Below are 16,927 nucleotides of genomic sequence, written 5' to 3'. Positions count from 1 at the left end.
AGGGAAAGGAGGCACCAGACTCCAGTCCCAGAGCAGCCCCCGAGGTGTGGCTGGAAAAACACAATTTTCCCCAGCACTGACTTGTTCCTGGGAACAAGGTGCTTCTGGAAGCACGAAGCTCCCAGCAGAATGCTAGGTATCAGCCAGGATTGTTGGCCTTGTGGTGAGATTAGAAACAGAAAACACACGCCAGTGCCCCTGGCCAAGCCACTCACTGGCAGGGAGGCAAACGGCCGCAGACACGGCCCCCTGCGTGGACGGAGTGCCGTGCGGGCGGTCCCCAGGCCGCGCCCTCCCCACCAGGAGGGCCCGGGGGCTCCACTGGTGACTGCAGCTCTCGTGCCTTGAGAGCCCATCAGTGCCCCCGGATCCTGAGGCCCCGGCCTCCCGCCAGCTCTCCTGGGAGGTGCTCCCAAAGGAATGCCGATCTTTAACGACGGATATCCACTTCCTGCCTGGTGTCAGTTTGTTTGACTGTTATTTTTGTCTCAAAAGCCTGGCACGTCTGTCTCTCTCTGCCACTCAAGCCACAGGAACGACAAGCTGCGGGAGGCTGACGCTGGGCCCCACCCACATGCCCGGAGAAGTGAGCTTGTCCGAGACAGGACCCTGAGTGCCGTCTCGAGGGCGGACAAAGGAGGGAGAGGCTGAGTGACGCGGGTGTAGGAGGCCAGGAGTCTTACGCAGGTGGGCCTGGAACGCAGGGCCTCCCGCTGCTCTTCCTGGTATCCTAGATGGGTCTTCATTCTGCAAGGGCCGCCCTGCTGGCATCTTTCATCCTGTGTGGTCTCTAATTGGACAGGGAAGTCACATTCCATTGTGAAGGAGGAGCCACTGGGCCACCTCCCTCTGGGGACCGCACGGCAGCGCCTCTGTCCTGTAGCGCTGGCAGGACCTGACTGACCCCCCCCCCCCGTCGGGGGGAAGGGGGCTTTGGACAGACAGCGTGGGTGGCGATAAAGTGATGAGCAAGGTCTGGGAACGGACCTCTCTGGGCTTCAGCTGGTGCCTGGGGGCTCAGCCAAGGTACAAATAGGAACGTCTAGAGGGGAGCAGAGGACCCCCGAGTGAGGACAGCCGGTTGCCGGTGGCGGGGCTCTTGTCCGGCCTTGCAGGCTGGGGACGTTTACAAAGAAAGGGCTGCCATCATAACTGACCCCTGCAAACGGATGTCCTGCGGGCTGCGTCCTAGAGCCTTGGGAGGGAGTGTGGCCCTGCTGACTTTGATTTCAACTTCTGGCCTCCAGAAGGGATAGAGAATACGTTTCTATTGTTTTAAGTAGCACCATTTACGGTAGTTTGTTACCGCAGGCCTAGGAGACCAGTACCTCCTAAAGCAGCGGACAGAGCGGTGCGCACAGCGGGCTGGACGGCGCGCTCACAGCCCCCACCTGCGGGGCCGGCGGGCAGCGGGCTGGGCAGCGGGGAGGCTGAACCGAGCCGCAGCTGGGACGGGGGCCCCGCCTGTCCTGGAGCAGCGAGGCCGGGATGGCCCCTCAGAGCTGTCTCAGCGGGAGCCCTTGGCAGCCACCCTCCCAGCCTCAGGGGGGATGAGAGCCTCGATCCAGAAACGGGAAACTGGGGCACGTCGGCGTGCGCCACCACACACCTCACCCCGGTCTTTCTAGCCTTCTCTCTACTGCACACTTAACGCCTGAAACACCTGAGCTTTAGGTAGTTTGCACATACACTTAGCAGAGTATTTGAGGTATAAATCTATTGTCAAACGTCCCCAAGCTTTGTGTGTTGAAGTCTACAGAACGGGCTCACTTCAAGGAGGCAGAACTATCTTGTCCACTAAGTCACCGTGCGACTCTTCCAGGACTCAGAGCTCTCTCTCTAGGTAGCACCTCTCTCCGTTCCGGACACACCGGCCGTCTCTCAGCTCTCAGATGTCTCTCTTGACGCTAGTTTGTTTTTGACGCGTCCTGCCCTCTCTGCCTAGTGAACTTCTCTCCCCGGAGCTCCCCCCGCCGAACACCTGACTCCCTCCTGCTCATCCTTGGCGTCTCAACCGAAACCCCACTTTCACAGAGAGGCCTGTGCTGACACCCCTGAATTAACCCCCAACAGACCTTGAGCTTCCCTTTTTATTCTTCATCACACTGACAACTGCTGCTTCATCAGCTCCTGACACTGGGCTGACGGGCAGAGATATTTATTGAATTACACATAATCTCCCCTTGCAGCACCTGGGGTCTCAATTAAGTCTCATTTACCACCCTTTGCCTCCTTCAGTGCCCAGCAGAGTACTGTGTACTCATGGACACTTGCTCAATGGTTTTGAATGACTCAGTGGTTTTAAACAGTGGTTACGTGTGTGTGTGTATCTCCAGACTGCTCACCCTTATACCCAGGAGCTAAAGACACACAGGGTATGGCCCCATGAGATGCTCTCCTTGGGGTCTGCGTGACCAGCCCCACAAAGCCCATGCGTCCAGCACCACTGGCCTTCCGGTAAGTTCTAGGGGGAATTTCTGACCTGCATCTCTGGGATCTTCCCTACAACAGATTCTAAATAATGTACGTGATACTTCCTCCGTCCCCTGCCTGCTCTGAGGGTGCGCTTGCCTCCCAAGAGTACAGCATGGAAAAGGGGGGAAGACAAGCCTCACAACGGGGAAACACAATCACTCGGTCAAGTGATCCAGGTTAGCGTCAGCGACAAGCCACGCTGATGACGGACGGGTACCTTGGTTTACTGTGATGAGATGGTGCTTCACCTCAGTGGTCTTCCTCCGCCAAACTCATACCCTTAGTCCAGCCGTGAGAAAAGCAGGAAACGCAAATCGTGGGACGTTCTACAAAATATCGACCAGTACTCCTCAAAACTGCCTCGGTCATCCAAACAGGGAGAGTCAGACACCCCCACAGGCCAGAGGGGAGTGAGGATGCGTGGATGCAACGTGCAGTATTGGCTGGGATCCTCGAGCAGAAAAGAACACTGGGGGGAAACTAGTGAAATCTGAACAAAGGGTGGGGCTTAGTTAATAGTCATATTCTGGTGTTGGTTTCTTAGTGTGACAAACGTTCCTCGTGATGCAAGATGTTAACAACAGGGGAAACTAGGCGAGGGGTAAAAGGGAATTTGGCACTAGATTTGCAACTTTTCTGTAGATCTAGATCTATTCTTTTTTTTCAGCCTGGGAGAAATCCAGCACCAGCTCCCTGCCAGGGGAAAGCCACGGGGCCCGCTCAGTCCTCCAATGACCTGCTTTACTGGGTGGGGAGTAGGTTAGGAAGGAAGGAGGTGAAAGGTCAGGGGCTCAGCCATAAAAACACATTCTAAATGGGATGGAAACGCCAGTGGGAAGCCTGTGTCTTATATAAATAAATAATAGATACTAAAAAATTTTTTTCAGGTGCCACCTTAATCAAAACAACTTTCTCGGCCTCAGACACGGTTCATGGCTGAAAGATTGCACAAGAAGGTTCAACAACCTACTCTCCACTCCTTCTCTAGCTCGGGTGGAGTGTGGACAGTCAACATCCAGCATCTCTTCACAAATAGTCTTATTCAGCCCCGTGGGCAGGGCAGGGGTGGAGGGGCCAGTCCTCTCAGGCTCTATGTTTTGAGAGCCTTCTCCTCGCCTGCCCCCACCCCATCCCGGCCAAGAAGGCAGTGAGGGCTCTGCCACCAGCTCCCAGGGCCCATAGAAGCTGAGGCTCCCCGGGGCCTCCCGGAGCTGAGCAGTGGGCCTGGCAGGCAGAGCTGGGAGACAGGGCTGGGAAGGGCAAGCCTCCTGGGCAGGTGACATCTCCCCACTGTCAGCAGGCCCAGGAGAGAGGTTCCTCTCCAGGGAAAGTGAGAAAGAGAGAAGAGAAAGGAAACAGTGAGTGTACGTAAGGGAAAGAAAGAGATTCACAGAACCAGCTTCACCGAGTGGAGGCAAAATTAGCAGGGCCGGTGGCCCAGGACGGGGCCCTGGGTAAAACCTGCTTCCAGATAACGCGCTCAGTGCCAGGGGAGCTTTGAAAGGTCAACAAAGCCGTGGGGACAGAGAGAGCAGCCCTGAAGGGTGGGGGTGGGCAGAGAATGAAAGGGGACTGGAAAGCAGAGTCTGGTTGGAAAGACCTGAGCTTTGCAAAATGCCTTCAGCAGTTGCCATGGCGTTAGAACAGCTTTTCCTAAGCCCTTGTGACAGCCAGGCTGCTCTTGTCACCCTCTGGGATCACGGCCAATGGCTCCCATCGCCCTCTCCTGCCCCAAGGGAGCCCTCACTGTCCTTCAGCTGCATCACCTTTTCCAAGACTTTGAACCCCAGAAAAGGTCCATGGGGAAGTAAAGAGGTCTCCTGTCCCCTCCTGCCTGACCTCTCCTGGGGCAGCAACTCCAGAAGGCCCCAATACCAACTGGGCTCTGCCAAAGGAGGCCTCTCCGGCCCCTGACCTGCAGCCATGATCATTTCTCCACAGACATCTGCCTCATGCAAACAGCAGCTGCAGAGGGTGATTGTCCTGTACCCAGAACCCTCCATCAGCGGGGTTAGTATCTGAGATCCCTGCAAAGCAGCAACACAAAATGCGAAATTGAGACCAATGTGGCATTTTACCAGGTCTTTATGGGAAAAGAGTTTGGGAATATGGGTTTTCACTACACTCTAGGTTATAGGCTGGTTTGAAAAAGTCCCCAAGGGTCCAAGCACCAAATGAGACACCCCCTCTACCTGGCCTGGCCCTGCAGGGTCCTCTCCAGCCCCGTCAGTCAGACTCACACCTTTTCCTATTTAAAAGAGGGATTTGGAAGAGATGAACACCGTAAGTTTCCTCTTAGGTTATGAAGCTTCAGAAACAGCTTCCTACCAGAAGAGAGGAGACTCAAGCTCATCAGACGTTTATCCTGTCCTATGAAGCATCTCTGAATCACTCAAGGTTAACATCACCATGTGATTCTTTGGAAATATAATTCTTTTCAGAAAGACAGTTCATGGATCTAAAGGATCTAGGGTGGAGATACTATAAGGGGACTGTAAAGTCAAATCACAATATCTCAGACTCATTCATAAACATAAAATACAACATGAGAGAAGATTTGTTTTCCCCCCTCCAGTTCACGAATCTTTGGCCATTTATCCTCAGGCTGATTATCTAAAAAAATGTAACTTCTTTTTAAATGGAATACATGGTTTACTAAAATATCTTGGATGTAGATTTTGCTTTTGAGAGCATTGAATTAATACATGAAAAGTAAAGAAGCAGAGGCGTCATGGAACATACAAACTGAGTCTATACAAAGTGCAGGTAAGGTCCGAAATTAAACCATCAACATGGAGCAAAAGATCCAAACTCGTCTGCTAATGTAAGTCCTGCTTTGGCCTGTGAAACCCACCTGGACCAAGGCTGAGGCAAACGTGGGTCACATGGAGAGGGAGGTGCCTGTGAAGGAGGGCTCCCACGGAAGAACAGATTACCTTTTTTTAAGCACATGAAGAAGTGCATAATCATAAAATAGCTGGTTAAAAATAAAGTTCCCAAGGTAAAGGCAGAGCTCAAAGGATGCACAGGGCAGTGAAAATACCCTGTAGGGCACTGTCACGGCGGGTACATGTCTTTAGACGCTTGTCCAAACCCACAGCGAACTGGTGACGTGTCAGTGTCGGATCAGCCTTGGTAAGCCCTGTGCCACCCTGGTGAGTGATGCTGGTAACGAGGCAGCTACGCACACGGGGGGACGGGGGGCGTATGGGAAATCTCTGTACCTTCCTCTCAATTTTCTTGTAAAAAGAAAATGTCCCTAAGGACTAAGCACACTGAAAACCCCCAATATTTATTTTCTCATCCCTCCCCTGAAGCAGCAGTGGGCCCTGCCCGGACGGTTACAGGTGTCACAGAACACGGAGTCGGGGACGGGAACAGGAGGATGCTGGTCTGGGGTCGAGCAGAGCTGAGAGCCCCTTCCCCAGGACTGCAGGGGGCAGCAGCCTCACAGTGGGTGGTGAGGATTAATATGCACCCGTTTCCTTGCAAGGAGCTTTGAGCCCCTCGGATGAAAAGCACAAGGTAAACACAGGCCAGCACCCATCCCTCCGCTCAGAGATCTCTGTGCCGCTGGGTGGGGTCTGCATGTGTGTGCACGTCTGCGTACCTGTGTGCACCCCTTTCCAGATCCTCTCATTTGCTCAGAGCCCTTGGCCCACGGGTCCTGGTGCAGTTTAAATATTACTCAAACATCATTTTTTCCTTTCAAGCGTTAGGCCCCATAGGCAGTAGACAAGTTAATTTGAAGAGCAGAACCTAAATCCGAAACCCAGTCTCTGAGGAGCAGCAACCAGCGGCTCTTCTCCTGAAAATGTGGCCTTCTGTCGTTCCCAAAGCGGGGCAAGAACTGGCTCTCTATTGGAGAAGAAAGTTTAAGGCGCCCGAGGCGAACAGGCTAGCTGGCAGCCGGCAGACCGGATGAAGGCAGGTGCCACCTCACACTTGTAATTACATTGCGTCTTCAGGCAGAGTTCAAAGTGTCTGCACACCTCACCTAACTGATGTGTACAACATCTGAGAGGTATGTAGGGGTGGGCAGTGGAAACCCATTTCCGAGATGGGAAAGCTTGAGGTCCAGAAAGGTGACACGCTGTCTATATTCTGAGGCCATGCGTTTCGACAAGGTCTGCAAACCTCTCAGGTCCAAGGAAGTATTCTGGGCTAACCATGAGCATTCTCTGTAAGAACTATTAATTTTGCATTCATTTTGATGCTAATCTAAAAGCATTTTGTCGTATGTTTGACCCGCTGACAACAGAGCACTGACATGGTTTCAAGGCACACATTCGTGTTTGTATTTATAATCATGTCATCTAACAGTGCCTCTGTTTATCTTTTAGTATAGTGTTCCTCAAACTAGGGTGGACGGATATATGTTTAGGGTTCGTTGGATGCACTAGTTTGGGAAATGCTGCCCTCTGACACAGAGCATTCCTGTAGGATCTGCCACACTGTGGCTGAATCTTGGGCAAGAGCCAGACGGAAACGGTGGGACTGCAAGAGGCAGGCTCCCACAGCCCCAGGGGCCAAAGCGGGCGGCACGTGAGGCTGTGATCCGGCCTGGGCTGACCTCCGGGGAGGTCAGGTGGGCGGGTGGGGGCACGACGTTGCAGGGCAGTGGTGCTGCTTGTAAACATGTGGTGGCAGCCCTACAGCTCTGCTTGGGCCACCAGGGGCCAGCCATCATGGGCAGTGACCGGGACATCCAGGCAGGGCAGGGACCCAGAAAGAGAGGCAGAGCCAGCTACAGGTCCCCTAGGACTCAGGACAAACCAGGAAACCAAGGCGGGGATTCAGTGTTACCACTGGGCCAACCTGGAGGGGGTTCAGAATCGTGGGCACACAGGGGTGCCCATCCCCGCGCCCTAGCACCAGCAGCACAGGGGCTTCCCACCCAGTTAGCTCCGACTCACCCTTCACTTACCAGATTAAATGTCAGTCCCTCTGGGACTCCTCCCCGGCCCCTGACTCGGTGAAGCTCTCTGCCGGACCCACACTTGCCTGGGACCCTCTTCCACTGGGCGTGCTGCTCAGGGTCTGCGTCCCTCACTGCCCGCAGGCCCGAGGACAGGGGCTGTGCCTGGCCCGTTCACCGCTGTGCTCCCCTCACTGGCACGTCGCGGGGCTCCGTAAATACTGTCGATGAAATATAAACAATGTGTGTACCAGGTCCTTCTGGTCTGAGCCTCCGGTGTGCCCTCTGGCTTGGTCAGAAGTGGTCTGTGTGGACCTGGCCGCGCAGAGTCCCAGGACGAAAGCAGCAAAGCGACATTCTACAGAAACGGTCTCACAGCCCCACGCCGGAGGCCCCAGCTGCAGGACACGCGACTCTCCTGATCTGACTGCCCAGACAGAGGCCCTCTCTCCCGCTCCTCAGCTCTGACTGGGTCACCGCAGACAGCGCGGGGCCATTCTGAGACTTCCCTAAGCATGAGGCACTTCTGCTTTTGGAGAACACACCCCATATCAGAAACTCTGACACGCTCTTTCCTCTCACATGAAACGCAACATATTTAACCACATATGAGGTGCGTTCAGATGCAGTTGACTAGCTGGAATCCCCACCTTTCAGTTTTGATTTCATAGTCTCCTTTTTTCAGTTTGAAAAATTATATAAGGTTTTCAAGTCTTGAAATTATTTATAGGCCCACGAAAAGCTCATTTAGTCATTTATTGGATAACGTGGTCCTGGGTCCAAGGTGGTTATGTTCCATGGCCTGAACCACCAAGCCAGCTCCTAGCAGCTGCTGGCGGGAACCAAACTTCCTTATGAGACCCACACACGTCTCTTCCGAGCACAGCATTTAGCAGCCTTCCTGCGACTCTATAGGCAGAACAGAGGAAGAACATTCCTGCCAACAGAAGTAAGGGCCTTGACTGTGAGTGGGCGGTGGGCACTCGCTCCTAAATCAGGCACGTGGAACGCAGGGCAATCCAGCCGGGCCGGAGTCACTACACGCTGACTGCGGCGATGGAACTTGGAGAATCCAGGAGGGAGAAAACAGTGTGGTAGGAAGGGTGGGAAGAAAGGAGAGCTAATTTAATAGTGAAATTACTAAATTAAATTAAGGAAAAGCTCCCAAACTTCCATTTAAAAACAACAGATTGAACATCCAGTTTCATGGAGTGAGGAGTGGGGATGAGTGCACTTACACAGCACACCAGGCATTACCCTACGTCCTACAGCAGGTCGGCGCCGCCAGGCGGTTCTCGTATGTAGACGGAGTATGTGTGACTACCCCCTACAATATGACAGTGTGAACGAAGGACACAAAGCAATAATTACGGGGGGACGGATGAGGAGGCAGTATTAAGGGGACCCAAGGGGCTCGGGAAGAACTCACAGAGAAGGTGGCTTCCTAACTGGATACTGAAGGAGGAAGGGGATTTTTCCAGTGATAATAAGAGAGGAACAGAATCTCAGGAAGGGGAGGCAACATGAGCAAAAGCTGTTAAAAATGAAAAGTAATAATGGTCAACGTTCACGGAGTGCATTCTAAGTGCCAGGTTCTGCTCCAAGCACTTCACGGTCACTCTCCTCATAACCCTCTGCTGGCAACGCTGCTGCTCCACACCATGGGGCTGAGGGACCTGAGGCACTGGGAGGTGAAGTCCCTGCACAGTGGGGCTCCACAGCCCCGTCCTCAGCCTCCTCCCCTTGACCCCTGCAGGTTCGCAGGGGAGCAGAGGGGGAGAGTCCACTTGGCTGGATCCAGGCTCTTGACAGGGGCTGGAGGAACTGGATGATGAGACTGAAAAAAAACTGGACCAGACTGGGAGAATTCTTAAATGCCAGGTTAGGATTTTAAACTTTATCCTGTAGCCCTTTCTCAGAGTGGAGTCCGTGGGTCATCTGCGTGAGAGCCATCTCGACCCTGCTATGTCACGGAATCCTGGGCCTCACCCCAGACCTACTGAGTCAGGAGCTCCGGGACGGGGCCTTGTATCTGAATTTTTTTAAAGCTCTTCAGGCAATTCTTCTGTACACTCAGCTTTGAGAGCCACAGCTGTAGGCAGTGTGGATATCTGGCCACTTTTAAGTTGGGAAGTAAGTGATCAGATATACTTTTTAGAAAGCAAGGTTTTGAGCAGTGGATGAGTTGAGAGGAAAAGCCTCGAAGCAGAAGGTCAACCAAGAGCCTTCCGTCCTCTCCAGCCATGGTGACAGCCTGGACTAGGCAAACAGTGAATATCAAGGCAGGCTGCAGAGGCGCAATGATAATGACCTGGGGAGAAAGTGAGGTGTGGACAATTATTTAGAAGTTTCTGCTTGGGTGGCCAGTGATGACATTGGGCAGTAATCGTAGAGCACACACTTGGATTTAGGAGGCTCACGTTCAAAGCCAAGCTCTGGCACCTGCCAAAAGTACGACAATGGTGGCACCTCAATTTCTTCATCTGCAAATTGGGGACAATATTACTCATCTCATAGTATTGTTGTGAGGATTAAATGATACACTCAAAGGAAATATGCACGATTCTGACACTCGATACTTTCCATGCTTATTTCCAAAAAGGAAGATTGAGAATAAAACTAAATGGAGGAGGAGAACATGCCTAGCAGGCACCCCCAGGCCGCGGTCACAGTCGGAAGCCCCTCAAGCCCGCCCTGCAGGTCGGTGATGGGGCCGCCGGTCTCAGCGCCAAGGGTGAGCTGGGCTGGAAGGAATGCGCTGAGGCCGAGAGAGCTGGCCGCAGGTCAGAGGTGAGTTTCTGCCTGGCACCGGCATCTTCCATGGTGGGTAGCAGCCTCTCCGACAGCACATCTGTAAAGTCCATCACCAGAGGGCTGGGCACGTTGGGGCAGACCGGCAGCCAAGTCCAGAAAAGCCTGCTGGAAGACGCATGGCATCTGGGCGCATTCCCAGCTGCAGAGAAGCCGTCCCGAGTCAGGTAGGGGGTGGTCCAGGGTTAGGACGAGGGCTGTGAGGTAACATACAGGACACCTAGTTAAGTCTGAATTTCTGATAAACATGAGTCATGTTATAGCATAAGGATGACCCATGGAATATTTAAACTAAAATGTTATTCACTGTTTACCTGAAGTTAAAGTTTAACTGGGTGTCCTGTATTTTTGGCTGCTAAATCTGGCAATCTTAGCACCCTTCAAGTCTATACAAGTTGACTTTGGAGCCACGACCAGAAAACAGGAACCAGAGGAGGGACAGGGAGGTCAAGGGGCTCTGCCTGAGATCTCTGAGGACGACACGGCTTCTGGACCCCGTGCAGGAGACACGTGGGTCTGGGCCCGGCACTGCCTCTAACCTGGAATTCCAGCCTTCACTTGCCCGTCAGCTACTGAACTTTCTTTCTCCTCGTCATACGTGTTACTCTCCCAGATTCTGGGCCCTGGGTTTCTCGCTGTACCACTGTGAGACCACTGCCCTTCCCTCGGGAGTGGGCCCTTTCTGACTGGCATGGCTACGTGGCAGCTGCCACATCCTTAGTGACCCCTGCTCTGGTTAGAGGAGGGGTTTCAGGGCTACAGAGAAGCCTGTGAGACAGGAAACGCAGTGCTACCAAGGCTGGGAGAAAACGGGGCTGTGTTATGAGTGATCAAAAACAGTCAGGTGTCTAGTGCGTATAAAACAGATAAACAGCAAGGTCCTCCTGCGCAGCACAAGGAACTATACTCAATACCTTGTAATAGCCTACAATGAAAAAGAACATGAAAAGGAACGCACGTATGTATAACTGACTCACTATGCCGTACACCAGAATTAACACGCTGTAAATCAACTATATCAACAAATACAATTGGAAACAAAAACAGTGACGTGTTCATGAGGGACATACCTAGATGCTGAATCTGCTGAATTTAAGGTCCTGTATATTTTCATAAATCCAGTAATGACTAGTTGAAATGTTTATGCTTTGATCTTTTAATTCAGTGTTACACTTTCCAGAAACTAGAAAACGACTACGAATGCATTCTGTGTAATCTTTGGCTCAGGTACCCTTGCCTCTAGCAATGCAGCCTCTTAGGCCCTGAGGCAGGGTCAGCTTGATGGATGTGTGACCCGTGCGACCCTGAGCTCAGAGGGTCCCCTGCTTGGTTTAGTGCTATGCTCTTGCCACCTTGTCATAATTTACAGTTTCTGAACAAGGGGCCCCACATTTTCATTTTGTACTGAGCCTCGCAAATGATGTGCTCAGCTCTTCCCTCGGGGTGCACTATGCCTAGAAACTGAGTTTAGTACGTGAAAGAAGAAAAAAGTTTCTGAAATTCCAGCCTTGAAAACCCTGAACTCGTGACGTGGTGGCATGTCACCCACAGGAAGGCAAGTCAACTCAGGCAGGTATCCTATCACCTGGAAGGCTGCTCACAGTGACACAGAATGTTGACAAAGCTGCCAGGTGTGGCACGTCAGGCCGAGCAAAGTCAGCACACAGAGTCAGTTCAAAAAGGGGCTCTTCCCCACGGACACGGGCGCCAACGGCACAAAGCTAAGGGGCTGGCTGTGGGAGGGGCCTTCCTGCCTCGGCCACAAACTGGGCCACCCACTTAACCCCACAGAGCACGTCCCCGAATCCTCAGCCAGCAGCTCCTGACCCTCGTCAGCCATCAGGGTTGGCACCAGCCCTCACCCGGCGGCTTCGGTCAGTGAGCCCCGGGTGAGCCTGGGTGAGCCTGGGTGAGCCTGGGACTGCCAGCGCGCGGCGCAGGGGGAGGGGTGCTTGGGCTTGTCCCCTCTGCTCTCTCAACATTCTTTCCCTTCTTTTGTCTTTCTATTCAGTGCCCTCTGCTCCCAACCCCCAGTCCCCTGTCCCCTTCCAGTCCCAAAACCCCTGATGCGTCTGGATTCCCACAGGATCGGCCGCTCTGTGGAGCAGAGGTCAGGGAGGGGGTGGCCTTTCCCATCCTTTTTGTTCTGGTCCAGTGGCCTGGCCTAATATCTTTGCTATCTTAGGTGATAGGAACTAGGGACTGGCTGCCAAGCCGAGAAGCTGAGTGGGAAATTCAGCAGAGCGGCGTTTTTGTTTATTTCTCATAGGAAGTTAGGAATTACCCCAGAGCACCGGCTGTGTTTTCAGCTGACAGCCTTGTGTCTGGCCTCGGATAAAAGTGCTCCCACTGACTTCCATGTCCTCTGCCACTGGCAGAGCGCTGATAACAGCTGCCGGTAACCCGGGACGAGCTTGGCCCTCTGCCTGCTCGTCCCTGCTCTAGAGCCTTGCTTGGCTGACATCAAGTGACCGGCATCCAAATCTGCCAGATGGCCTCAGAAGACATGCTCACCAGAGTCAGATGTAATTCAAGACGCTGGCACTTGGAGGAAGTTAGTGGTGGTGGTCGGGCCCCATGTCCCCCCTGCTCCCAGTGATAGCAGTGGCGGCAAGGCCCAGACTAAGACAGCAGCTTGCACCTGGGGAAGAACGTGCCAGATGATAATAGACGACACTGGTTTTAATGCCTGGAACCTGCATGGAGACCTCAGAGTGCAGTGTTAAGCTCATCGGCTGAGGTCAGACTGCCCGGACTTGGAGCCTCACTCTGACACCTGTTAACTGTGTGACCATGGGGAAGTCACTTAACCTCTGTGTGCTTTGGTTTCCTCATCAGTTAAATGGGGAGGTTGTTATGAGGATTAAATGTGTCAATATCCATAAAACACTTAGAACAATGCCTGGCCCATATCAAGTGCTCAGTCACTGTCTTCTATTATTTTTATTATTATTATTATTATTATTATTATTATTATTATTATTATTATTATTAATCCTTATAAAGACACTGCAAGGAATGCATGTTGAGAAGTTAAAAACTAGCTTCAAAGAGGTTAAATAACTTGTCCAAGTAACACATGGTAAGTGATGGACGCAGAGTCCGCGCACCACCCTCCACACCGTGATGCTGTGGAGAGAGCAATGGAGAGTTGCCTGGGTCTGGCATCTCTAACCAGCGTCCCCAGCCCTGAAGATGTCCTTCTGAGTTTACCCAGGGCACTGGAGAAGGGGGGTTGGGGGTGCAGGGTGTCAAAGTGAAGGCATCTATCTGGAGGAACAATTAGCCAAGCAGGGGACCGGAGCGAGAGGCAGGGCGAGGCATGCTAGACGGCTCCACTCACCCTTCCTGCTCTAATCGGGTGAGTCCTCACAGTGAAACCTCAGCCAGCAGAGCAGCGCCACGTAACTACCACAGCCTGGTCTGTCACAGTCTGAGGGAAGCGGTGGAGGGCCGCAGTTCAAGGTTTACAGCAAGAGGCACTCTTGATTGCTGTGGCTGACATGGTGCTAATGGTTTCTAATAATCTCCCAAATCTCTGTTAAGTGTTTGTCACATGAGCTGTGAGTAAAACTCCTGCTCCCAGGGGACCTTGGAAAGCTTCTCTCCACCTGCCAGGTTCCATTTTCTCTAACTGGCTTGAGCACCTGGGCTCGCGCAAAGGGGATTTACACCTATTAGAGGCAGTTGTCCGTATACTACACAGACTCCATCCTTCTTGTCTGCTTTTGGTGAAAGAAACTCTTCCCCAAACTGAATTAGACTAAGAATTAAAAATCTCTTGTGTTTAAAAACACTGACAAAGCCATCCCAGGTTTCTGCTGAAGTTCATCCTTTTACAGATTGAAACAGGGAGCTTTTCTTGTAACCCCACTATTTAGAAAACAAACAAACAACGAAACCCACATGAAACTATTTCAGAAATGCTACCACACAGAAAAGAAATCCTCTTGCCAAAATGCCACCATATAAAGAAGGCAATTGAAGAAAAGGGCACTTGTTGAAATGCCACCAACATCATACTGAATAGAATTGGAAAGGAAATTAATATCCCACTTAACTCCATAAAGCTTTTTTAAATCACTCCTTATTTTAAAAAATGGAGCCTATGTTATTAAATCATATTTATTGAATAGTAGAATGTCAACTTCCTTTATGTAAGAATAATAAAAATTATTTTATAAGCTTTTGGCATCAGGGAAAATTTGAGTGCTCACTTGAAAACAGTCCAGAGGTGACTGGGCTGGGTAACAGCAGACCTGTGTTCTTAGCACAAGTGTTAGGTTCATTATTTATCTGCTGCATAATAAAATTACCTCCAAACTTAGTGGCTTAAAACAATAATGATTTATCGCCCCTCTCAATTTCCATGAGTCAGGAATTTGGTTCTGGCTCAGATTTTCTCATGAGATTATAGCCAATGTCCGCCCAGGCTGCAGGGTCAGTTCCCGAGGCGGCTCATCGCGTGGCTGGTACAAGCTGGTGTGGCTGTGGGCAGGAGGCCTCAGTGCTTCCCAACATGGGCTTCTCCAGGCACTGCTTGAGTGTCCTCAAGGCCTGGGGACTGCCTTCACCCAGAGTGATGCAAGAGACTGAGGTGAAACCCACAGTGCCGCCTGTGACCTCCACCGTGCCTTCTACCAGACTCTACTGGTCACCCAGGCTGGCCATGCTCGGTGTGGGAGCAGACCGCACAAAGCCATGAATACCAGGAGGCAAGAACCACTGGGGGCCACCTTCGAGACTGGCCACCCTGGGTGGCCCTATACTAACCAGTTCCAAGAAGCTTTCTGTTGGTGCCAAGTATTCTTTTCTTATTTTCTCATAACATCCAACTCTGCTCATCACCCCACTAAACAGTTCTGCTTTCAATTATACATAGAAATTTAGAGCTGAACAGCACTGCAGTGATCACCTATGCCAATTCCAAATGCCTCTTGAGACTAAACATAAAATGACACATTTACAGTTTCCTCTCCTCTCCTGGACTGGAAGCTCCTCGAAGACAGGGATTGTGTCTTATTTTTGCATATTCCCAGTGCCCAGCATGAAGCCTGCAGGACAGAGGTGCCCTGTGGACGGCTAAGTGTTCTGTCTTGGATGAATCATTTTCGTTCTCTGGACCTCAGCTTTCTTGCTGGTATTGGACGGGAAGGGTTTTAAGCCACTTGCCACTTTACCATGTGAAGAGCCTTTTTCTCCTAATGGAATGTGGCAGGACAGCTTTTCACTGCTTCCTGGAGGAGCTCCTTTTGGTTTGGGATAGAGAGAGTCCACTGGCTGTTGTACTAGGGAAGCACAGACCCTCAAAAGACGGTGGTGGGATAAGCTGTCATCCACGAGCTCTAGTTCAAGAACCCTTCCCTGGTGAGCTGTGGGGTGGGGGGAGGCGGACGGCAGTTCCAGGCAGAGACTCCCTTCCTCCGTGGGTTAATCTGATTGTCACTCCTCTGCTAGAAATCCCTCTGCTTCCCTCCTGCCAACAGAGCAGAAGTCAGATTCCTCAGTCTGCATCTCTGGCTGCACACCACCTTCCCCTCATGGACCCCTTGCTCCGGGCATGCCGCATGCTGCCTGTCCCCTGCCCAGAGCTGCAGGCCCTTTATCCATGGGAAGTAACCCTTCACCCCGACGTGGCCTGTGCCATGCACACTCCAGGCCAGCACTCTCCAAGGACACTGCAAACTGAGTGTAAGTTGTTCTGGAGGTTGTATTCCCAAGAGACCCTTGTAATGAAAACTAAGATGCATTTAAAAAATTTTTCCTAAAACATTTCATCTAATAGGGAATGGGAAACAGATTATAAATTAATTACTTGTGCTTTTTCAGGGTTTTATTTGATGTACCAAATCATGCTGGGGAGAAATCTGAGCACAGGAGAAAGAAAGGTCTGGAGGTGGCCTTCCGTAACAGTGGGCTCGTAGCCACGCAGAGGCAGGTCACCCTGCGAACAGCTCCGACTACACCATAAACACCCATCTCACAGTTCCCACTGCTCTGGAGCACACAGCCTCTGCACCGGGAGCTTCATAAAAGTAAATTCACCTGAACTTACCCAATAAGCCCCTTTCACTGGGGGAACTGCTGACACGTCTTTTCCTCCGGGTGTTTGTCTAACGTGGCTTCAAGCAGGTGGAGTCGTCCCCAGTTCACTCCTTTGGGAAATGCTGTGAGGGCTTTGCTGAGAGCAGTCAATACCCAGGAAGTACAGATAAGTCCATTCCTACCAAGTTACTCCTGAGTACACTGACCTCATTGTTTGCTCATAAGGTGAATTGGTATTTATTTAATGCGTCTCTTTGAATAGAGATTATGGGTTGGTCTGGGTGCCTGTCATCTCTCCGTCTACTTTATTGTTGTCTGTTTCTTAAAAAGGGGGGCTACCGCTTAATGGTGGCAACAGCCCGACATCACATAAAAGGGTGCTGGGGAAGGCAGGAGGACGCGGAGTGGGAGGTGGCAGAGGTGCAGGGAAAACCCGCGGACCTAACCTAGTCGGGCCGGGTGGACCCGCATCCTGCCAGGCAGCAGGCTGGACACGGGAGCTCCGACGGCCCACGCTGTACATCACATTTACCCAGACCGTCCACGTCCTCCAGCTCGCTCCACCCAGGCAATCGCCCTGCTCAATAAGCACTGTCATCCCCACTTTACCGCCTGGAAGAGCCGAGGCTCAGAGTGAGATGCGGCTCTGAGTCACGGTGGAACTCAGTGGCAGAATCA

General features: G+C 52.0%; 1 protein-coding gene across 2 annotated transcripts in view; it reads right to left on the bottom strand.

Moving 5' to 3' along the window:
- BCAR3 (BCAR3 adaptor protein, NSP family member) overlaps positions 1–16,927 on the bottom strand; it is a 188,138-nt gene that overhangs the window by 141,847 nt on the left and 29,364 nt on the right. The window contains exon 2 of one of the 2 annotated variants that reach the window (XM_072968184.1): positions 7,403–7,614. The exons of the other annotated variant lie outside the window; for it this stretch is intronic. The gene's annotated coding sequence lies outside the window, so the exon portion shown is untranslated. The remainder of the gene's footprint in view (positions 1–7,402; positions 7,615–16,927) is intronic. 2 annotated transcript variants of the gene reach the window in all.

This window comes from Vicugna pacos, chromosome 9 (genome assembly GCF_048564905.1).
Source record: "Vicugna pacos chromosome 9, VicPac4, whole genome shotgun sequence".
Lineage (NCBI taxonomy): Eukaryota > Metazoa > Chordata > Mammalia > Artiodactyla > Camelidae > Vicugna > Vicugna pacos.
The sequence above is the reverse complement of the archived record's forward strand: the minus strand, read 5'-3'. Positions and strand labels throughout refer to the sequence as shown.